Source organism: Silurus aristotelis (assembly GCF_946808225.1).
Source record: "Silurus aristotelis genome assembly, chromosome: 28".
NCBI classification, from domain to species: Eukaryota; Metazoa; Chordata; class Actinopteri; order Siluriformes; family Siluridae; genus Silurus; species Silurus aristotelis.
Genome location: NC_139601.1, coordinates 13,013,907 through 13,038,687, shown reverse-complemented (window position 1 = coordinate 13,038,687; position 24,781 = coordinate 13,013,907). Strand labels below are relative to the sequence as shown.

The 24,781-nt window shown below is 37.6% G+C and overlaps 1 protein-coding gene and 2 long non-coding RNA genes across 3 annotated transcripts in view; all 3 read right to left on the bottom strand.

Moving 5' to 3' along the window:
• asic1b (acid-sensing (proton-gated) ion channel 1b) overlaps positions 1–24,781 on the bottom strand; it is a 348,288-nt gene that overhangs the window by 214,336 nt on the left and 109,171 nt on the right. The gene's annotated exons all lie outside the window — the stretch shown is intronic.
• Positions 1–24,781, bottom strand: part of LOC310722229 — a 116,407-nt gene that overhangs the window by 61,095 nt on the left and 30,531 nt on the right. The window lies entirely within an intron of this gene.
• On the bottom strand, positions 3,169–7,168 carry LOC310722243. Its single transcript, XR_014532328.1, has 2 exons — positions 4,621–7,168; positions 3,169–4,048 (listed from the first exon to the last, which is right to left on the bottom strand). It is a non-coding gene; the product is annotated as an uncharacterized lncRNA (long non-coding RNA).

Sequence of the window (24,781 nt, the reverse complement as noted above, 5' to 3'; positions counted from 1 at the left end):
AAATATTTATGTTACAATAATACTCAATATGCAGTATTACACCAGTACATTTCAAACTAATTTTGGTATCCGATATTGCACTGGTATGTTAACAATCCTCTGTATCCCCTGTTGGACTGGTGCACCAATAACTATACTCTGTATTCATTATTCTATGGTTATAAAGTAACCAGTATTGCACTGGTACATTGCTGACGATACTTAGTATCCAGAATTGCACTTGTATACTGCAAACAATACTCTATGTCCATGTCATTCTTGATTCATTCTCTTATTTTCCTTGTCTTTCCTCCTTTCCACTTTACTTAGGTCTTATCTTTAAACTTTACTGAAAAACAACTAGAAAAAACACTCCCTTTCCCCACCCGCACTATTCATTTCTCATTTCTTGCACTTACAATCTTATCTCTTTCACACACTCATGCCGTGCTTACCTGAGCACTACTCAAAAAAAAAAGATAAATAGCATATTGGCAGTAACCCCTGCAACATATCTTTGTCTCTCTCTCTCTCTCTCCCTCAGGGCACAGATGGTAATATAAATGTGCATGAAGGAGAAGTACAGCAGCTCACACATATGTCTGACACTAGACGAGTGCTTTGTTATTCTTACTCCAGATTTTCTTCAATATCGTAAAAACCAATAATGCAACTGTTTGCTAGGAGATGAAACTCATTAAACAGCCGAAATAAAGAGGTGTCATTAATTTCACACAGTAACTATGAGCTTTGGAGGAACACTTTGGGGAAGGCCCTTTTCTATTCGAGCATGACTGTGCCTCCGTGCACAAAGCAAGCCCATAATGACATTTACTGTTGAATGAGTTTGGTGTGGAAAAATTGAATAGCCCACACAGAGCCCTGACTTGAACCCCGGTAAACACCTTTGGGATGAACTGAAAGCTTATAAGCCAGGCCTTTTCATCCAACATCAGTGCTGACCTCACACATGCTCCATTGGATAAATAAGCAAAAATCCCCAAGAAACTTTTCCAGCCTTCCTAGAAGAGTGGAAGCTGTTATGGCTCCATTTTAATGTCCTTGTAATTCAAATGCAATTTCATTACAGTCCTTTTTGGTAAAACAGTCATCTGTCTCAATACCTTTGTCCATAGAGTGTATCTGTACTGTAAAAAGAGTGTTTTGGTGAGTATTTTTTCCTGTGCTAATCCATTTGCTTTAGGATTTTGGTCCTATTGCATACAGGAGGCTTCTTTTGATGAAGACCCTTGGCTTATAAGGACTGGAATATAATAAAAACTATAGTGTTTATTTTTATTTGGATTGTCCTTATAGCCTTGAGGAATTGTCTCTCTGATTACTTTAAAAGGAACGAATGGAACCAAATCTAGTGAGGCAGATCAGCGAGATATGTCAATTAACGACCACCACAGTAGTACCACAATAGGCAGGTAAATGCTTTCCATACAAATCCATCAATTCTTCTGTTCTTTGTAGCTAGCCATCTAACTAACGCAACCAATCATTTATTAAGAATGCCATTAGACAGCATGTCAACTTTTAAGTACATTCTTAAGGAGTATAAGAGTGCTTTTTACATCAAGCAGCTAAAATAACTAAATCAATTGGATTATTTTATATAGCAATAAAATAGACAATTCGTTGGTTCATTAGCATAATCTACAGGATATAACTAAATTACAAAGTTAAGTTAAAAATATTCATTACATGGCAAAATATATGCCACCTGATCATCACATTTACATGCAGTTCTTGCTCAAAATGTAGCCACAAAACTTCAACTCACACATTGGCTTTGTTTGCTAAAGCTTTAGAAACAGAGTCCCAATTATGTTCAAGCATGGCAATACGTCTGTGCAGGAAGTGAGCTCTGTGAACAAATGGTTTGCCAAGGATGGTGTGTAAGAACTCAAGTATCCTGCAAAAAACCCTGACCTTTACCCCACCAGTGGTGGACATACTACACAAAGCATGTACTTGAGTGAAACCAGTAAAAGTAAAAGTCCATTTAAACCTTTACTTGAGTAAAAGTACAAACGTTTTTGCCTTCAAATGTACTTAAGTATCCAAGTTCTATGATTTACTATGACTATAATGTCCTATTATCCTCTTGTCTATTGTTCCCTTTGCTTAATCAACTCAGTTTATGTGAAAAAACTCTAAAGTTACTCTTAGCACACCAATCTATTAATTAAATGATATTATTGAGTCAAACACTGATTGGTATCTAATAAATTAACATGAGCCCAAAATCTTATTTTCAATGCTTCAAAAAAATCTAGCAAATAAGGCCACGGGTGCTGTGGCGAGTTAGAGTCAGGAGTTCCTTCCATCATTATTCCTCTCTAAATGTTCTGCTTGCTGTTGAACTTATGCTGAACTGTATGTAAGTAGATACCACAAACTTTCAATGGCGGTTCAAGCCTGAATGAGGCCCTGGGTGAACCACACCATAACCCAACGTCGCCCCCATTGATTAGTTTCAGCTTTGAAAAGCTGCTCTCTACTTCAGCTACCGTCACTGGATGAGTGGATGAGTAAGAACATATTCTCAGAGCAGTCCACAAATTTGGATCCATTTCTTCGAGCTCCCTTTCATGTATACATATCACCCTGAATGCATTTATCAAACTCTCAAAGCCAACAACTATTTAACTCCTTGGCTAAGTGTAGCCACAAGATACAACATCTATATCCCTATAATATATGTTTTTCGAATAAGCCTTTTAAGCTGCACTGAATATTCCCCCTTATAGATATATTGTTGCTCTATGCATTAACGCACAGCAGGCAACACAACATAACCTAAGTAATATACAGTTATTAGGCTATTTCATTAAATGCTTTAGCCTACACTATCCTTATAACGGGATAAGTAAAAGAGCTGCACACACAACTTTATCTATTGCACGTTATTGCAGGTTTAGACGTTTTTTTTTTGCTATCCATAATTTTAATTTGGATTCAGCTCACCTTACTGACATAACATCACTCCAGGTCTTGTCAGTTCTCCTACTGGAAACCCTGAAGGCTGAGATAAGGTCACCCAACCCCAGCCTCTCCTTTATAAGTCTATGAGCGAGGGTACTTATCTGGGCGGTGAGTGCACACTTCAAGTCCCGACCAGGTTCATTGACTCTGAAATGATTTAGTAATTGACGAGGCCATGAAAATAAGCGGTGAAAATTTATTTTTTTGTGTAGAAGAAACTACTAAAATACAGTAATGACTTATTTTCTTTGTTACTGTCCACCAATGGACCACACTGAATTGGAGCACCGATTACACCCAAGAACTCCTCGTCCAACCTCAGTATCTGAAATCAGTAATGCTCTTGTATCTGAATAGGCACAAATCCCCCAAACCCACATTCCAAAATGTAGCTTTACCAGAAGATTGGAGGTCAGAGTAAAAGCAAGTGTTAAATGGAAGGGGTGTGAGCCCTCTGCTGGCAAACCATTCACACCTCTCCATAAAGAGCTTGTGCACAACTAAACATTCAGCATTAACGAACAAGTGCATTAATACATTTTTCTTAATAGTAAACACTGTGCCTAGGTGGGTATTATATAACAGTGAATTATCTCCGCTGTTACCTTCTAATATTTTTATATTCTTATTATAACCACTCACATACATTTTCTGAAATAGCTGAGAAGTTAGAGGCAGCTAAAGTGTATCAAAGCACAATCAGTTTGATAAATTAGCATAGTGCAGTAAAGAAAACAATGGCCTTTATGCCTTAGGTTTTAGTTTGCATGTTGCTTAACCATTTGCTTTCTGAGTCGTGTACAACGTACATGCTACTGTAACATAGCATGGTGTCAAACAGCTAGCCATGATCAGTCACCCTAACTAACATCTTCCTGAAATGTTTAACTAGCTAAGCAAGTGACGGCTAAAATTTGCTAAGATAAATTCTTTTTTCATTATTTTAAGCTCTTGCTGCTAACTAACTTTGATATTTATTCATTTACAGTGTGGTTGCAAAATACGTAACCAGGCTAACTCTGCATGATTAAAGTTTGAAGTATATATACAGTGGAACCCACTTATCTCGACAACCCTATTAAGTCGACGTTTTTGAAGTGGAATCGCCAAATTCTCGCTTTGTCTAAGCATTTTTTATCGGTTATGTCGACTTTTTTATGTCGCTGAACCCTGATATCTCGAGCACAAGGGGGGAAAAATTTGCCATTTAACGTCGGTTATCTCGGTGCAGCCGCAGAAGAACTCGCGGAAGTGGCGGAAAAATCAAACCTTACAGCTGCTACAGGTGTTGTATTGTATACTGGTGAATCTCTGCTGTTAGTTAGTGCACATATGCCTTTTGTTGTTAAATGCTATGAGCAGCAAAAGCATAGAATGAACACCGGCAGGATCGGGGGGGAATCCGCGGTGCGCTTTGCGAAGAAAAGAAAAGTGTTAAAAAAGAAAAGAAGAAAAATACGCATGAGCGATAACAACGACCGCCGTGAACCAACATATACCAACAATAACGGACAGTGAGAGTGTGGAAGTTTAAATAGGAGCTGGTGATGATGATAAACGAGCACCATATGTGCGCGATTGAAGCCGGGAACTTCAGAGAAAGCACCGAAGGGGGCGTGGCAGGTGGATTCCTGACAGATAACAAACATGTATGTACATTTTTATAGCCTGCCTTCATCAAACAAATCGCGGCAACGCTGTTGTGTAAAAATTTAGGGTACAAATACAAAACAGGAGGGTGATTCTTGTAGTATCTTTATCAGACATAATGTAAGGTTTGGAACGTCTTGACAGCGTTATGCCTAATTTTAAGAAGTGGTAAGAGCACAAAGCGTAAAGAAGTAATAATATACGTGAATGTAAATAAATGCAGTGATCAAGAAAATTCCTCATGTAAGAATAAATGTCACTTGGTGTAAAATATCAAATAATGTTCTGTATCCGAGGAATGTATTTCTGAACATACAGTACTAATTAGCCAGGTGAACCATCCGTCATTAAGAAAATGTTAGGAAAGCATAACTCTGTTGACGATTCAGTAGCTTGTGAGGTTCATTAGCTAGTTAACTAATAGCTACACATGTATAAATATGCTGTAGCAGATATTTGTCTTTGACATTATTCAAAGCTTTACCTATAGCCTGTAACAGATTTATTTAACACAACAGACCATCGCTTCTGATTCAGACTTTGGAGCTATGGATAGCTAGTCTAGGACATTCAGCTGACTAATCTTTTAACTGTAAATTTCTCCGCAGGTGGAAATGCCGATATCTCCCCAGGCTTTTGCAAATCATTATTATGCTGATTAATATGAAGCATTTAAAATTGAACACAGATGATAAAGTGGACCTGGGATACACATCTGTTTCCAGTGTCTCAGACATTGCTGCTACCGATTCAGCATTTGCTGCCTGGCAGCTGCTTTATTCTGATTCATTTCTTTTTATTTGAAATTTTGCCTGCACTCTCTTTTAATTGGCTGACATCTTTCAAAGTAAAATGTTTTCGAAATGTTACTGTAATAGTAATCAGAAATTAATGCAATTTCATTTTTTTTTTTTTTTTTTATTAAATAAAAAAAGGTTGCAAAAAATCACATATTAAACATAATAATAGCAGATGTAGGGTGTCCTTTCCACCTGTGCTTATTTCACAACATACACTTAGAATCACAGAGCAGCAGCCGTCCAACATACAACCAGGAGCAAATTCTCCACTTTTCCTTAAGTACAGTGTTTTTAGGCAGAGAAGTGATGAAGGCATAGTCCGTGTTCGCTGTCTGAAGATGCTCTGGCGATGATAATGACTATCTCTTAACAAACAAAGAAAAGCCATCAATTTCCAACAATATCCTGGCACTAGCTTGACCGCAATCACATTTAAATGATATATGGTATTTCTGAATCTTCAAAAACATGATGTGTTCGCTTTTAAAGCTTTTATGTGTATTAGGGTTATCAGTGGGAGTTCTTTATGAGTAGGTATACATTTCTTACATTTTGATGCTACTTTCTCAGAAATTCATAAGCCTCATCCAGCTTGCCGTAACGTATAATCCACCGCTATCCTTTTTCCTCTTATTAAAATTGATTGTCTGGTTTAGTGCAGGATGTGGCATGAAACCGCCAAATAAAAGTGCTCCCCTTTCAATTTGAATCTGCATAATGCAGGAATTGAAGATGTTTGTGGGCATGAATAAATAAATGTGTAGAAAGGTCAGATCATCTGTCTTGGAGGTGCATAACCAATACAGAATAGGTCTGAGGATTTTCAAAAAAGCCGAATAAAGGGATTTTGCCTTGTTTAAAGGTCTAACTGTTCAGATCAACTTAGAGACAGCTTTTATTTTTTATTCAATCTATTTCGATGCACCTGTATTTGTGTAGCACTTTTGAGAATGGACATTGTGACAAAGCAGTTGGAGAGCAATATATGAATTCCAGATACACATTAATAAATAAATGTATCCCTAATTAGCGATTTAGAGGTGGGGTTGACAAGGAAAAACTCCCTGAGACTTCATGAGAAAGAAACCTTGAGAGAAACCAGACTCAAAAGAGAAATCATCATTCAGGAGATGCCAGGTGGTGCAATTATAAATTATTTTGCTTAGGTATATACACCTATCAGGCATAACATTATGACCACCTGCCTAATATTGTGTTTGTCCCCTTTTGCTTGACCCATCAAGAATTAACAACATTCTTCAGCAATTTGAGCTACAGGAGCTCATCTATTGGATTGGACCACAAGCGCCAGCCTTTGCTCCCGATGTGCATTAGTGAGCCTCGGCCGCCCAAGACCCTGTTAACATTTAACAAAATGTTAATTTACTACCTAATATATCCTACCCACTAACATGTGCCATGATGAAGCGATACTGTAACCAGTGTTGTTCACTTCACCTGTCAGTGTTCATAAAATTATGCCTGATCAGTGTATTATTTAAAGTTATATATTATTTATTATTAAAAGGTGTGGCAAGCTTAGGAGATTGTTAGTTAGGTGTAGGTAGAGATGAGAAGTGGCAGGGTTTCTTTGCATTGGTCTATTAGTAGTAAAATGCTGTTGAAAATACAGGAGGCACAAGGACACATTTTACAGAAAAGCTGTGTAATTCAACAGCCTGCAAATCAAATTTAAAGCTTAAATGCTTTTTATGCTATACTGAGTGACTAATTCACAGTTTGCAAAAAAATGTGTTTATTAAAAAACATTATACAATAATCTAAAGAAACCACTTATAACACACTCGTAAGAAAAAGCTGCATTAATAAAGGATAAAAGATGTGAAGTCTATAGCAAAAAGGTTTTTCGCACTAAGCTGTGTCTGTACACAAGGCCTCTTAGAGGTGGCATGTTGCTGCTTATCTGAGTCCAAATGAATTAGAACTGAATACTAACGTGTAACTTTGGGCTTCAAAAATGCTCATTCATAAACCACCATTAGTAGTTCAATTCACCCTGCATTTACACAGTGCAGGGATTTTTATTTTATTCGCTTTAAAGCAGCGGTTCCCAACCTTTTTTTGTGCCACGGACCGGATTAATTTCAGACAATATTTTCACTGACCGGCCTTTAAGGTGTGGCGGTTATATAACAAAATAAAATGATACGACCGGCATAAAAACTGGTATTTTAAAAAAATATAATAAACGTTAATCCACTGTGTTGTTTTTTGTTACATTTGCTAGCTTGAGGGTTTGAGTTTAGCGGTAATGTATTATGCGTTAGCGGCCAGAGCAGCCCCTTTAAGAAGGTAGCGGATGGAGGTAAGACATGTGACCGAGGCATCATGACATGCATCAAGAGTGAGTCATAGACAGATTTGGCAGAGAGAATCCGTAAATTTTCCAAAATAAAACATCGTTAAGAATCAGATACATATAAAACGTAAAATATGTAACTAATGTATTTTTTCTGTACCAATTGACCTATGGACCGGTGCCGGTTCACAGCCCGGGGGTTGGGGACCACTGCTTTAAAGGACACAAAAAGGATTCATTCAGATGTAAGTGGGATTAAACATTTTTGCACCCTTCCACTTCATGCAAAGTGAAATCATAGAATTTTAAGGATGAACCTAAAGCTTAAAAAAATTATAATAATAATAATTTATAATATGAGTTTCTCATTGCAGATTGTCAAACCGACTTTATCAGGTACAATATAAGTTGGACAAACCTGTACTGAAGTGTCTCATTTGCATGAATGATGGATGATACAGGATATACAGACTTAAAAGGTGACCTGAAGTTTTTCTACCTTGCTTTTTTTTTTTTTTTTTTTACCACAGAGCCCCTTCATTGCAGTGTCCTAATATGATACTGTTAAACATGCTAAACTATGCAGTTTTGTGTCTTATCACAAACCTGCAGAAATTAATTAAATCTTACGCTTTGTACTAAAATCTGGTGACACACTGAAAATCAAACTGGCTTAGTTGTTCTCACAAACGTCGCAAGATACCAAATATGGAATACGGGTGAAAAAAGTTTGATAAGAATACAAAAATCAGTTTATTACTCCAAATAGCTATTAAGTCATGAATTCTATGCCACTTTTGGTGCTTGCTTATCGGTTAAAAGGTTGGAACCTCAAGTTCAAGTGGAATAGCTGACATGAGCAAGTCTAGCCTGCTGTCCTCTTTTACCACTACAACAAGCTTGGGGGCACCAATAAGGGCCTTCCTCTCTGACCTTGTACTTTTTTCCTTTCATGGGTGGAAATGACTATTTGGATATGCAAAGAAGGATATGCTTTGGATATGCCTAACAAAAAAAATAAAACATTTAAATAATCATTGTATCAGGCTGCATTAGGCTTTCATACATACAATTATAATAAAAAATATTTGTGTGCTACCAGATCACAAGCATAAACATGCATTGATATCAAATTTCCTTAAATAATCATTCATTAAAAATTATATATACTGTATATAATTAAAGAAATTATTTTCTTTAGGTCTCTGACTTAAGTAGCTTTTAGATTTCAATTTGAACTTTAACAGGTGGTGTTATTTAGGTTGAGGTTCCGAGCTGCTCCTGTTTCTGTTGGGAGGCTCTTCCTTCTACCACTGTTGGTCGTTTCCACAAAACGTCTTTCAGCTTCTTAGGGGTCACTAAAGCAGATTCTCCGCATGTTTAATTTGACACATGTCTTTACTCACAAGATGCCCTTCCTAACGCAACCCTCCCCATTTATCCGGCCTTGGGACCGGCACTGAGAGTGGCTAGGGTTGGTTCCCTGACCAGGGATCGAACCCGGGCCGCAGCGGTGAGAGCGCCGCATCCTAACCACTAGACCACCAGGGAACCCTAGCGGTTTCCACAAGGACACCCTAAACATTTGCACTTTCATCCAGGATTGTGAACATCCTTTCAGTGCACCTAGTACTGTTTATTCTTCTACATCTTGCTTCACTGTAATGATGTATAATTCCACTCTTTACTGTCACCAGAACGATTTCACTATTAAATTAGCTTCTTTTAAAGCTTTCTTCTTTTCCTGTGATCTCAGAGTGAGTTTCCACTGCTGCTAGATTTAAATCTACTGTTCATGCAAATTTGTAAAGCTGCTTCATGCTTTTGTGAATGTCAATTATTAAAACGTACTCCACATTAAACGCACTGTTGAACAAAACTGCCTGGTGTCATTAACAAAACACAAATTTATAGTTTGAAGCTAAAACTTTCAGACACAAAGCAGAGATAAAACTTGAACAGATGACCCGATGGTCTACAGATCGGTTTGGTTACAGATCGTGAGGCTATTTTTACAACACTGGGCTTTAAATGGTAAGGACCACCGGCTGAGTGCACCCCATTCACACATACACGGATCAATGGGGTGAAATCTTTCCGAACGTTCTGCCCTGCTCTTTCCACCATTTCTCTTTCATGTTTTAATAAGATCATTTTCACCACTCCCTTTCCTCTTGATGTTTTTTATATTTTTTCTCTTTACAATAAAGGGCTTTGGCTCCTTGGAATAAGGAATCGGGAGGAAGAAGTGGTGTCGAGGAGGAGCCGTGATCCCTGACTGTAGCAAGCTGGCACACTTTAATGAAGTCAGATCTGCAAGGCCGACGCCACTGTGTCTCCTCGGACGCCCGCACGACTATCAAGGGAGGATGATGGAACCGTAATGCAAGACATTGGCAAGCCTGCAAGTTCACATGTACATGCGTTGAAAAATCCACTGATTTGTATGTCATGAACAACTCAATCCATGCACAAACCAACCAAAAACCAGAAGCAAAAATGAAATGAGGAAAGGAAAAAAGTTATGATTATAGAATGTTTTTCTAGCTATTTTCACAAGTCACTCTGGATCAGTGCATCTGCCAAATGCTATAAAAGTAAATTACCATTAACCCAACAACTCAATTGCTCCTTCATGAGCTCCAAACCTGTTCCAGTATAACAATGCTCCTTTGCACAAAGCCAGTTCGATGAGGACATGGTTTTTCATGGGTTGGAGTAAAAGATCTTGAGTAGCCTGCTATATAGTTCTGACCTTGTCCCTGCTAAACACCTTTAGGATGAATTGGTCTCCTTTTTGGTCTGAATGTGAAATTAGGATATTTTGAATAGAATATTCAAAAAGCACATACAAATCTTACAGTCAGGTGTCCACAAACTATTGTCCAAATAGTGTCTTTCCAGAATGATGTAGAAGCTAAAAGCCTTTTTATTTTACCATAGCCTATCATCCAATGAAACTATATTCTGTTCCTCAAAGCTCTACAAATGCAGTGCTTATTGTACAGCAAACACATTAAACCACTTCTTTCTTATGTCTGCAGCACTACTGCTGAGTGTGTAGGTTAAAAACAGCTGATTCCATTGATCTTGCTTTCACTGACCAAATATTTCATTTCGATTAATTATGTATGTGACCTTTCTTTCTATATGGACATGGAAATAAAAGATTGAGCTGATAATGCCAAAATAAATATGAGTGGTATTGGGACTCAAAGTAAAGAAAAAAAGTATAATTAAAGATAAATTAGGCTTTGTTAAGGAAATAATCTGGGGTTTTTTATGCACATAAAACTCCTGTAGTTAAAAACTACCTGTGTAAAGAGCAAAGCTCCTCCATATTTGTCACCTTCGACACTAATTGGACAAAAAAAAGCTTTTGTCTTGGACAAAAAAAAAGTCTTGGACAAAAGCTTGTGGACACCTGAGTATAAGATTTATGTTCGCTTTTTAAACATATTATTCCAAATTTAGTCCCTGTTTGCTTTTTATAATAACCTCCACTCTTCTGGGAAGTTGTTCCACTAGATTTTGGAGTGTGGTTGTGGAGATCCGTGCTCATTCACGTAAATTCAGTTAGTAAATTCAGACACTGATGTAGTAGGGACCTGTGGTGCAGTTAGCATTCCTATTCATCTCAAAGATGTTTAATAGGGTTGAGGTAAGAGCTCTATTGCAGGCCACTCAGGATCTTCCACTCAACCCATGTAAATTATAGCTTCATGAAGCTGGAACAATGATGAACAGGTTTGGGTTTCCCTGGTCAAGTGAAGGCAAATTTCATGCTACCACATTAAAAACATCCTATACTAATGTGTGCCTCCAACTTTGTGGTAACAGTTTGGTGAAGAACCACAAATGCGGTATGTGGTATATAGTGTACACTAATTGTGCTATTATAAAAAAAAAAGAAGCTTGTGCTAATCCTATTATTTTCTGATCTGAAGCCCATTTTTTTCATTTTCCCATAGCCTGTTCCTTCAGCTAAACCCTCTGGCTGAGGAAGAAAGGATTATATGGATTAGTAATACTTCTGCCGGTACTGTAGTTTAAGTGACTTTTGACAACTTGTGCGATTTTAATCAGCAATATCAAGCATCTGAAAAGTAATCATTTCCAAAGAAATTACTTTCCATGTTTAACCAAGCGTAGTTCCTTGGTAACCTTCTGTAACGGCGGTTTTAATCAACCTCACTTGAATTTGATAGAAAAACGTGCACTGATAATTGTCTTTTCTTGTTTTTCCATAATTGCTTGAATACAATGTCTGGATTGATCGGTCTATCTCAGCTATTTGAGAAAAATGTGTGCTAATTTCCCTTTATTTTAAATTGGTTTGTCAAATATGTAACAAATGATATTAGCCCTCCTCTGATAAAGCAAGTCCATGGCAATGTATTGTAGCACTCAAACTCCCATCATCAAAAGAGACCATATCTCATCTGTCCAAAAGACTTCGGACACTTTAAGCTTCATCCAGCTATAGCAAACTGTTGTTTCTTCTGCCCATAACTTTCTAGCATGCTGACAGAATCCCAATTTTCCATAATAAGGACAACACCATTCCTCAGGCATGACCATTTTATTTTTATTTATTGGTGTGGTCTACAATCTCTCCATCTGTCCATACCACTTGCAGTCCAGTTCCAATCCCACATCACCGCAGTCTGAAACCAGTGCTTTCGACACATCTATTACATGTTTTGATGTCCCTGAATGATTTGCTCTGCTTTTGTCAGCCACAAGATGGGCCCTTTTACTGGCATCAACACTTCTTTAGTCCTTATGTTGAGAGATGACAGTGACAGATGCAAATGCCGTATTTCTTTCTTTTTTTCTCTCTCTCGCTATCTCGTGCATGAACTATGGATGCAAAAGCACACAGCTGGGTAAGCATATTCATGACATGGTAAATAGCAGCGCTTTGTGGTTTTAGTGTCAAACACTAGGCTCGCTCACTGCAGGCGTCGCTCAATGTTGGCATTAGTCATGTTGTGACTCACTTACTTTCCCTTGACAGCTGTGTGTAATAAATTTGTAAAAAAAAAAAAAAAAAAAAAGGAAGCTAACAGCCTGTAATTCAAAATGAGCTTGAAGGCCAGTGTCACAGTGGCATGTTATGAACAAAAAACAGGCAAGAAGTCAAAAGACATGCTCAAGCCATTATTAGTTTAACACTGAAAACAGCATTAGGCATTATTTATTCATTTCTTTTCAGCCAGACTTCTAAGTGTGAGCATGACCCGAGTTATTTAACTTTTTTATGATTTACTATTATTCTTTTATGTTATATAGAAATAGATCAATGAAGCTGCGGTGAACAGAACTATGTGACAGCCGACTTCAAGGGCACATGCCATAATTCTTCAGACTTATCTCTTAAAAAAATTAATAAATAAATGCAACCCCTGTGCTCCAAACTAGAGCTCAAAAAATGGGTCGCTTCTATCAACTAAACACGATTATGACCCTAAGTAACACAGCACAATTTAATTTTCCATTCTGGTTGGTCAAAAGGTATTGGTCACTTCTCTGACAATGTTGTTGGCTTCGACTCAAATCAGTTTATTTTAATGGGCTTGTTTCAATACATCATTGTTTCCTAAGTAACAGGTCATTCATAGGTACTAATAATGTTATTTAATATAGAAAATTAGAAATGAAGGAGCTACTAGTGTCATTGCTTTGTAAATGTTTATTTTTAGACAAAAGACTTGTTTCTGAGTAACATTAAATGTGTTACTTTATTTTGCTTTTGTTCTTGATTTATTCAAACTTATAACAGGATGTAAAGTGGCAGTCACACCAGATCAGGGGTGTCCAATCTTTTCCACAAAGGGCGGGTTTAGATTTTCATTCCAACCAGATCTAGTCCACACCAAATTCTGCAGGTTTAAATTCAATGATTTTCATTTTCAATGATTATCAGCTGTGGGCCTTTATTGGTTGGAATGAAAACCTGCACCCACAATAGCCCTTCGAGGAAAAGATTGGGCACCCCTGCACTAGTCTATTAGAATGTCAAATTTTCGAGGAACTGCTACACATAACTAATACTAACATTGAACCATCGATTCCTATATGTGACAACAATGCAAATCGTGTAGATCTCAGGTAGATTGATTTTGATTTTATATATATTTTTTTACGCTGTATTGTTTAAACTGGGATGGTGTGACACTTCTGTAAAAAATTATATATATATACATATTCAGTTCACTTTTTTGTTATGTATATAATTCCACATGTGTTAATTCATAGTTTTGATGCCTTCAGTCTGACTCTACAATTTTCATAGTCATGTAAATAAAGAAAACTCTTTGAATGAGCAGGTGTGTCCAAACTTTTGGTCTGTACTGTATATATATATATATTTTTTTATTTTTTTTTTTATTTTTTTACCTGTACCTTCTATAATCAGAGTTTCCTCTATATTCAATCTTCAGATTGTTAGATGTCTTCACATGATACGAATTCACAAGCCAGAGTAAAAACTGAGAAAACTCGTCACACTGAGCATACGATTTCTTTCTCAAGAATTTACATTCGTATCAATGGACGTCAATGAAAAGAATAGTGAAGTGTGACTATTATTTAACTTCTTTTGTGGAATTTTAACAGCTTACAAAAAATTTCATTTTTTAGTTCATTACAAATGTAATTTTTAGCAAATGTCTTTTATAAAAGACGGATACAAACTTTTTAATGCATGCTGTTATAGGAAAATAATCAACCTACAAACTACTCATGTTATGTTCTGATCTGAAGCTGTAGCTTTCCATTCCTTTTCTTACTCCTTCCAAACTCCCTGGCTGAGTAAAAAATGTGATGTAAAAGCATTTTGGGAGTCTTGTAATTGTCCCACACTTACTAAGGGTGGAAAAACACATGAGAGGGCCATTACTAGTGCAATGTAGAGGGCGGACTATGGTCACAATAAGACAGTAATTGGGAGAAAAGTGGTCAAAAGAGAGTTGGAGAGAAATGTTCAGAGTAAAACTAAAGAAACCTGCTCTGGTCCAGTTCCATTGGTCGCTTCGTATGACTAAAAGACAGTGATTGCTCCTTTCTCCTCTCTCTCCTCTCTCCTTACATCCCAATGAGATCTTTCTGCCCCCAATCGCAGGTCATTTCAATTACCATCAAATAGGAGCATAAAGAGGACCGAGGATCGCCTGCTGCTCGATAATGCCATTAAGAGTCTCATCATCACTCTTTGATCTTAATGAGACATTTTGTTGTGGATGACAATAATGCGCTGTCCGTTTCAGAACCGTCTGAACAAAACACAGACTGTAGCATCTAATCACCAAAAAAAACTAATAAAAAAAGGTAACAAAATATACATTTTTATATAAAGTAGTACCACACACACTTTAAACCGTTTGAGACATTATTCTAATAAAACTTCAGCTTATCTTAGCAAATCTGTACACAGAAAATACAGCACAAAAGCCTCTTGAATGCCAGTGAGAAAATGAAGCATTTTATTGATGAACTAAAGAGAAAAGAACAAATGTAATGAGAGGAGAAATGTAACTGAAACAGACAGAAATTCACCTGGACTGCATATAAATACAGTGAAACCAGAAATAAAATTAAACACATACATAATGGTTTATCACAGAAGTAAGTAGAACAGGAAATAATAATGACGATGCTTCACAATACAGTAAAAAAAAATCATTTCAATGAATAAAAATTGCAAGCCAATTCAGGCAAACCTACTAGTCAAACTAGGATCTGGAGAAAATTTCTGAAATATAAACACACACAGCAGTGCATAGCAATGTAAAAGGTACAGAAAAGTCCAGAGTATCCATAAAGTCCCTGATTGCAAGGTCAATAGCTCACAAATGCTACTATTGAGGAAAGCTGGAACATTGAGTGCAAGCTTCCGAGGACAAAAAGGTTCACTGCCGGCTCCGGGACTATTACAGACCTCATACAGGTGAAAAAGCGCTCCAAATGGTTCATATTCACAAAGCCATAAATCTTGTATTCAATTCTGATCCATTTGAAGTCATTCTATTGAAGTATATCCACTTGCCAACCATCTTAGCATCTGCACGGAAATAGAAAGACCCATAAAACAAAAAGATTAACAAGATAAGGTGTCAAATGTGGGTCTGAAAATGCTGTTTATTTTCAATGTCTTCAAAAACCTTCTAAAAATACAAAATCCAATATGAATAGCTCTAACATTCAACATGTGGAAGCACTATGCTATGCTTACAGTGCATTCAGAAAGTATTCATTTTGTTATGTTGCAGCCTGATAGTACAATCATTCAAATCATTCCCCATATTCATAATGACAAATATTAAACAAGAACTTTCCGTACATTTATATATAAAATAAAATAAAATAAAATATAACAAAATATCACACCTTTGCACCAATACTTGAAAGTTAGCTTAGGTGCCTCCCATTCCTCATGATCGTTGTTGAGATGTTTCTAACAACTTGACTGGAGCCCACGTGTTAAATTTAATTGATTGGATATGCTTTGGAAAGGCACACACATGTCTATATAAGGCCTCACAGCTGACAATTCATTTTAGAGCAAACACCAAGTTTATTATCAGCACATCATCACTTAAGATTATCTAATGTGTACGTTTGAAATGACACAAACAAACACTTCTTAGTGTGTTTGAGATGCTAAGGGATTTTCTAAACACTTGCATTTTCAGTTTTTGTTTCATAGTAGCCTTGTGCACTTTTTGGATCTGCTGCATTATGCATCATTGCATGGCATTTCCTAATGGGGGCTTTTAGAAGTGTCAGAACAACAATCATGCCGAGAATTTAATAACACCTGAACTTCAATCAACTATTTTAGGTGCAATTAAGACCATTGATATCAATCTATGCCAGAAACATAGCTGAACATGGCCTTACATGGACACTCTAAAGATAGATTAAGATTAAAGTAGATGGTACAACTTAGTTGCATGAATGGACTGCAATTTTGCTCTCACTTTTCTGCTATGAAATTTACAACTACATTTGCTATGTGGTTTAGGAGCACAACTGACACAAAAGTTCGACCTCAAGTCTGCATCAGTGAACAGTTGATAACAAAAGACTTCATTTCTTGTTTACACAAGTGCACATTCAGGCCATGTAGTACACATTTATTGCAGTTAAAATGATTGAATTAATATAATTATACATAATTATTACATTTATATAAATAATGATAAAAATTATTTACAATTGTTCTTTCTGGTGACAGGGGTCCCTGGTGGTCTAGTGGTTAGGATGCGGCGCTCTCACCGCTGCGGCCGGGGTTCGATCCCCGGTCAGGGAACCAACCCCAGCCACTCTTAGTGCCGGTTCCAAGCCCGGATAAATAGGGAGGGTTGCGTTAGGAAGGGCATCCCGCGTAAAAACATGTGCCAAATCAAACATGCAGATGATCCGCTGTGGCGCCCCCTAATGGGAGAAGCCGACATTTGGAATGAAGCACAAATTCTCATATTTTAAAATCTTGCTCCTAATTAGGTGATTCGGATCATGTAACCATGTGCATACATCTAGCTTTAGTGTCAGAATTGAGCCATATTGTGCCATTGAATGTGGTATCCTAGAATGGCACATATCCAGCACCGATTTCTGCCCTGCTGTAGCTGCCAGGGTCGGCTGTAAAGGCTGTTATTGTGGACTGGAAATCTGTCATCCAATGCAACACTCACTAACGAGTTCCCAACTGCCTCTGGAAACGTTAGCAGAAGCCAAAGACCACCACACACAATGGCAAGAGAAGAGTGGGGAGCTCTAAAGCACATAGCAGCACAGGCAGGATCAATTATTAATGCCACTGATTATGGAACGAGATGTTCAGCAGGCACGAAAGGATACTAACATCATCCAAAACTGGTCATCCTCAGACTGGAGAAAGCTGTGTATGTGATTAGGCTGGAAATCATACTTTGGCATTCTCTGAATTTAATGTTTCATGCCAAAAAAAGTTTTTCTCTTCTAGATTGTTCTCTCAGCGGGTGGTGACACCTTCAGAAAGCGATTTGAGAAACGCAGCTGAAGTGGCCATTTCATAGATCGCTTTTTTTTTTTTTTTTTTGCAATATTATAGGTTCAGAACAAGGGTAGAGCTGGAAACAATTTCCCCAGACATCGAGCCCCTATTTCAGCCATATTACAGAAAAAACATCTTCGATTAATGGTTTTATGGCACCTGGAAATAGACGACATACATTTGCTCTATCTATCTTTATTTCTGCTTTTCCTTATCTCATTCCTTCTCACTTTGTTGATTTTTCAACTGTATCTCTCCCACACACACACACACACTCAGAAGCATCGCTCTGGCAGTTTCTGAAAGTCAAGAAAATGTAATCGTAACACTTGAAGACTTTTGCTGTCGTGGCACTTTTTGCCTCTGTTGCCTCTGATTTTGCACATTCACACAGTATTAAATGAGTAATTATTCCCAATGCGTCACTAGACAGGAGAATTTTATTGAATTCTCACATTCTGTCATAAATAAAAAAAAAAAGTGCTTTGTAAGATCAGGACTCCCTGCCTAAAAATATGAAAACTGGTATGTCACTAGTACTATTAGCTGCAATTGACACAAGTAACATGTAAGTTGTTAGAACATAGAGTATGTGTTACAGGATCAACAGGGCAGCTGGTAATTGTTATATACGTTTTAACAATACCAGCGATTCTCTCAGGAAAAATTAAAATTCTAAAAGCCAATTCCCGCTGCACTAGCCAAGCCTGTATTATTGCAAGAGAACTAATAATCTAGGAAGGTGAATGCTAACACAAGCTTTTTTTTTTTTCCTTTTCCCTCCCTGAGAGTATGCACTCTTTGACTCCAGGCTACAGTCAGCAATGTGGCTATATATACTGTAGTTAGGAGTGGGCAATATGATAAAAATATCATATCATCCTCAAAGACATGTCTACAATGCACAACATGCATGATGACATATTGGGGCTTGCTAACAAACCAGCTAATATTTATTTTTTATTGTACTTTTTTTTTTTTTACATTTATAAAGAAATTTGATTTGGTGTATATATTTATATACTGTAAATGAGCAGAAAATAAGGTTATTTAAAATTTGCCAAATAGATAAATAAACAAGTAAAAATGTAGAAAGATTGTATTATAGTAGCGGCTTTCATTGAGTTTGTAATAAAAATAAAGACATTTTAAGATTTTATTTAATAAATTATGATATTTATGATAATCAGAATATTGATTTTATTTTGTCATATGACCCCAGCCTTATAAATACATATTATACATTTATATTTACATACATTTACATATTTATGTTTATATTCCTTGCACTTGTCTACGGAAGAAACTGCATGTAAACTGGATTTTATGGTAATTGCCATGAGGGGAAAAAAAAGCTTCTCGGCTGAGTTATTAAAGATAAGAACATTTGAAATGCACCTTTTTTTGCAATCTGCAGTGACCAGCATGAGAGCGGATTTTTTATTCCCTGGTAAATCCAACTTCGTTTCACTGTTTACATGACTAATGTAAGCTAGAACGAGTTTTTCCTTCCACATTAACAGACAGAAAACCTTCTCAATTCACTTCTCGAAAACATTGGGCTGCTGATGTCAAGTCAAGTCAAGTCAGGTTTATTTCTATAGCGCTTTTCACAACAGGCATTGTCTCAAAGCAGCTTTAAAGAAATCAACAGTGAAGGTGAATGGTGTGCATTTATCCCTGATGAGCAGCCGTGGCGACTGTGGCAAGGAAAAACTCCCTTAGATGATATGTGGAAGAGACCTTGAGAGGAACCAGACTCAAAAGGGGAACCCATCCTCATTTGGGTGACATCAAGAGTTTCATCATGATCTGAGATGGGTAAGGGGGTGGAGTTTCCAGGAAACCAGTTAATATCAGAGTGCCAAACATAATGTTAATCATGCTACATTATTATTTTAAATGGCTGGTTGTTTTAAGGCTTGTTTTGTGTCATCTATGGTTCAGTCATACCTCATGGTGACGTACTCAGACGTTAACGTGTGTAGCTCTGTTGCAAACTGAAAGCCAGGTCTGTCACAGTTGTTGCGCCACCCGAGAACATGCTGTATGAATTTCTATCATTTGAATGTGCATTGGCATGACTGCTTGTTTACCAAATGTTTGGTTTGCTACAGGCAACGTGCTCCCTACACATCATTCCCTACCCACTCACTATATCTCTAATACTTCAGCACTCATCCCATCATGCCATAAACCGCAAGCTTTTAAAAGCCTTGAGGATGTAGGACAGCCCAACTGGTGTCAGAGATATAAAACTCCATCTCTCGCTAAGTGCTCTACACAACATGATAGGCTCCTCTTGCTTAGGATTGTGAAGCAGAGATAACTTAGTCTTCAGCAGCAATAAAGATTGATCACGAAACCCTCGGCCTTGGAGGTGAATCAGTCAAAACTACTTTATCAGGTCGTTAGTGGACATTGCGCACGGTGGAAGCCGAACGGTGTTCAGGACGTTGTAACCGTTAATGTTAATCAAACGGAGGAGTCTCTGTAACTTCAAGCTCGTGTTTTTTTATTTTTCTCTCCAGATGGATGTGAGATCCGTAAGTGTAATTTATTTGAACATTTCCATGAAAGCAAGCACTTGAGAAGTGGCCTCGTCTTCATGCTGTAAAAGGGATAAGGATGAATTCTTTAAAGTCAGGCGATGTGAAGATTTAAAACCCTTCACCAGGGGCCGAGATTGAACGAAACGCTTTCTCAGCCAATTTAAATACAGTCCCTGGAGCTTTTCACCCTGCTCTCTCAGACAGCTTAAAGGGGAAATGACTTGTATATGCTTTATGAACACGAACATTCAGCCTTTCCTTTTTGTGACCACCGGGACTATACACACTTGGATCTGCAAAGCAAATGGGCACTTCAGAGGCCAAACGAAATAAATTGTGTGCGTGTATGCAAGTGTGTGTGTGTAAAGGTCAACTGGATAGGTACAAAAGCATTTCATTGCTAGGAAGAAGATCTTGGGGAAAAAAAAGGCTATATTGCATTAGCCATTCAGGACCTATCATGACATATATATGACAGAGAGAAGAGTGTAGCAGGAGACACACAACACCTCATCATTTATTGTAGCACAGTTGTGATGTGACAAGACTTTTTTTTAGCATTAACTTACGTGTATGTCAAAATCAAGTCCCGATTAAATGCATTACTAATCATGACCATACAGATCATACACTTTATCAAAGGCATATATGCTTTTAAATAATGATTTCACACATGACTTTAAGAGTATTATACAGTATGTGATTATAGTATGGTGCAGTAGGGTGGAGAGCAGTTTATTAATCTCCCAGGGGAAATATTGGTGCCAAAAAATATAGAAGAGCATCAAGGAGGACTAAAACTGTGAAGTTTACAGTTCACAGTTCAGTTTACTTTAAAGATGGTATGCTAGACATTTTTTTATAGGAAAATGCTAATCTGGGAAATTATGGGAAGATATGTAATGTTTAGGACGTTATGAGAAGTTCTGGGTAATTATGGGAAGGTATAGAAAGGCTATGGGAAGTTATGGGAAAATATGAGAAGGTATGGGAAGTTATGAGAAGTTATGGGAAATAAGTTACCCGAAGGTACAATTACACTATACTTGGCACTAATGTAACATTTTAACTCATCTTAGCAATTATAGATTAGCAGAAATGTACAATTTACAGCCCATTTTCCTACGCATTAGTCAGTGTTAGTTTTCCTGCCCATTAGTCTGTGTGGGTCCAAATCAGAAATAATTTGATACTTTTGGTGTGTCTGCTATTTGGACCAGTATTACTGTGCATAATTAAAAGGAGTGAGAAGCCTTGGGTGGTGGAAGTCCTCCAAAATGCTTTCATTCATATGATTAGCAATAAATGATAAAAGATAGATTCATTATAACAATTTGCTCATAAAAATAAAAAATTGGCAGTATTAAATAAATGACTAGATAATTATATACAGGTAAATAGCTCGTATTGTCTGCATTCAACATGTTTATCGATCCTAATTTCCAGGAGCACTGGCATTTATGCAGCACTACGGATCCGTGCTATGGCTCAGTTTGAGTTGGGTCAGTTCAGTTCTAGACTCTCTCAAAAGCTTTAATGTTCACATTCACATTGTGAATGGTTGTTCAGACTGAACAAAACTATGCAAAATTATGCATCATTGATAATAGATTGTGCATGTAAACATCTATAGGGTCTATATAGATGTCTGTAAGAACTATAAGTAACCTTAACAGATAAGCTTCAGCATTTCCCTCCCTGTCGGTGATTGTCTTCACAAAATCCAGTATAGCCATTAAAGCGAACAATACAACAATCACACCTTATTAATATGTGGTTGCAATATATTACCCAAGTCACTTCACTTAATGATGTCGGTTTACATTGTATTACAGTATGTCATGGCCACAAATTTATTTAAGTAAGGCTGCCACCAGAGGGGTCTCAGAATTAAAAAGATACAGACCACAGAAAGCATTGCATCCCGTGTGCACAGTCTCAACATGTATTAAACAATTCAGTCACTTATTTAAGGGAGAGTGGTGGCTCCAGCGGTTAAGACGCTGGGTTGCCAATCGGAAGGTCTGGGGTTCAAGCCCCAGTATCGCCAAGCTGCCACTCTTGGGCCCTTGAGCAAGGCCCTTAACCCTCTATGCTCCGGGGGTCCCTTACGAGGGAAATATCAAGGTCCGTGACGTCGGAGTGACGTGGGGCCGCCTTCCCGTGGGCTCACCACCAGCAGGGGGGACCGTAAGGGACGGTGCTGTGAGGATTGGGCAGCGATCGAAGGCGGGGGCCTGCTTAGACTGCTGCCCCCGCGACCCGGATTACGGATAAGCGGGAGAAAATGAATGAATGAATGAATGTCACTTATTTAAAACTCAAAGTGCAGACCTGAAGAGTGAAGAGAATTCGAGTGCTGGAAAGTTGAGGTTACAACTTAAGGGTGGACTTTTGTTCCCTTCCTAGACTTGTTAGAATTCCAAGGTTGTCCAACAGATCCAGACCAAGTCCCCCTCCGGATTTTTATCCTCCGCTGTCAGAATCATTATTAAATCAGGAAAAAAAAAACTATGTGCATCCGGGGCAATCTCAAAACCTTCTTCAAAGATAAACAAGAAGCTTCTCTTGTATCTCATAAATAAAAATGAAGGAAGTAGAATGGTGTGCACATAAAAGCAATGCTCCTTTTATTTATTTATTTATATATTTTTCCAAGAAGAATTGGGCTGGGCAAGATAGGAATGAATGACCGTTGTTCATGCGAAATATAACAATGAAAGCAACAGCAGGAGGTCATGAGGACCGAGCAGGGATGTGGAGGACCTCAAGCCTTCGGCGCTTGCTGCATGCCAATTGTGTCAGCCCCAAAAACATGAATATCAAAGCGGGCTGCTTGATGGACAACTAAGACACAAGAGGCCTCTCCAGCAATAATGAGGCTGGTGAAAAAGGAACGGGGGCAGGAAGAGTGATGGCAAGGAAATGATGGCCGACACATCCCCTGCAAGATCAAGAACAGGGATAGGGGGGAGGAGAAGGACCTGAGCTGCGTTCTGATTTAGAAGCTGCATACTGCATGGCTAAGCAGCGAGACTCAGACAGTGTCTTATTTATGGACAGGCGTGAGATCGTCTTGTTTTATTCGCATCCACCTTTAGTAAATCCACATCTCTATTAGGACATCATCCTTTAGGCTGTAAACCTTCTCGACCTCGGTAAAGTGAGGGCCAATGATATAGATGGCAGCTTATAATATACCACTTAGTGAGATATGATTTCACCATCTTTTCCTTTTGGTGATAATTAATGTCAAAGTCGCTAGATGCACCATGACACGATGCCCGACTGGTGTTAAAAGGACGTCATAAAAATAGAACCAACAGATTTGCATTAGTAATACCCACAGATCATAGTGACAGGGTACCTGAGCATGAGCATTAAGACCATCCTTTTATCATTCAGTGGTGAAATATGTTTGAGCAAACATGGCCTTTAAATTCATATCCTGGGCCTCCTGGAAAGCCACATGGAACATATCACAGCAAGAACATATACTGTATTGGCAAAAGTATTGGGTCACCTGGTCATGGTATGTGTTATTTGAGCATTGCATTGCACGTTTAGTTCCAATTAGCTCTTATAATTCCCTCCACTCTTCTGATCTCATTCCTACTGAAAACCTTTTGGATGAATTCGAATGCTGACTGCACCCCAGGTCTCCTCACCCTACATCAGTATCTGCCTTTCATAATACTTTTGTGACTGATAAACACAAATATCCATAAGCACACTCCAAAATCTAGTGGAACATCTTTCCAGAAGAGTAGAGGGAAATATAAGAGCAAATTGAGACTAAATGTGGAATGCAATGCTAAAAAAAAACACATACTATACTTATGTCCAGGTGACCCCAAACAAAAATAGTTATTACAATCAATTGTTTGTGTATTAAATATTTATACATTTGAATACTTAACAAAAACAAAATTTCTGTTCAGAATAATACATTTTCTTTCAGTATTTAATGCAATTTTTTATAACATTCCTCTGAAATAAGCTTCAAAATTCAGCTAACAATAAATATAATTTAATTTCATAGATGCTGATCTTCTAGTAACAGGTTTGTCATTGTATTAGTTAAATTAATAATTGTATCCATTGTATAATTATAATAATCGTGATTTCTTTCGCTATTAACTCCTGGTTTTGTTTCTGTTGTAGTTTTGCCTTCACTTGTCAGTTACACTGTATGTTGCCTAACTGTGTTCACCTGTACAATGTTATGTCGATAAGTTTATTTGACCTCATATACTGTCCTGTTTATTTGTTTCACTACAGAATCGTATTATGCGTTTGTATTATCAACAGTATTATTATGTATTATCCTGTTCTTCCGTGCTTTTTGACTCATGTTCGTGTTTTCCTTTCTGATCTTGCATTAACCCTGTTTTACATTTCCTGCCTGTGCTCTGACCCCTGCTATGAACTTTGATTACGATTA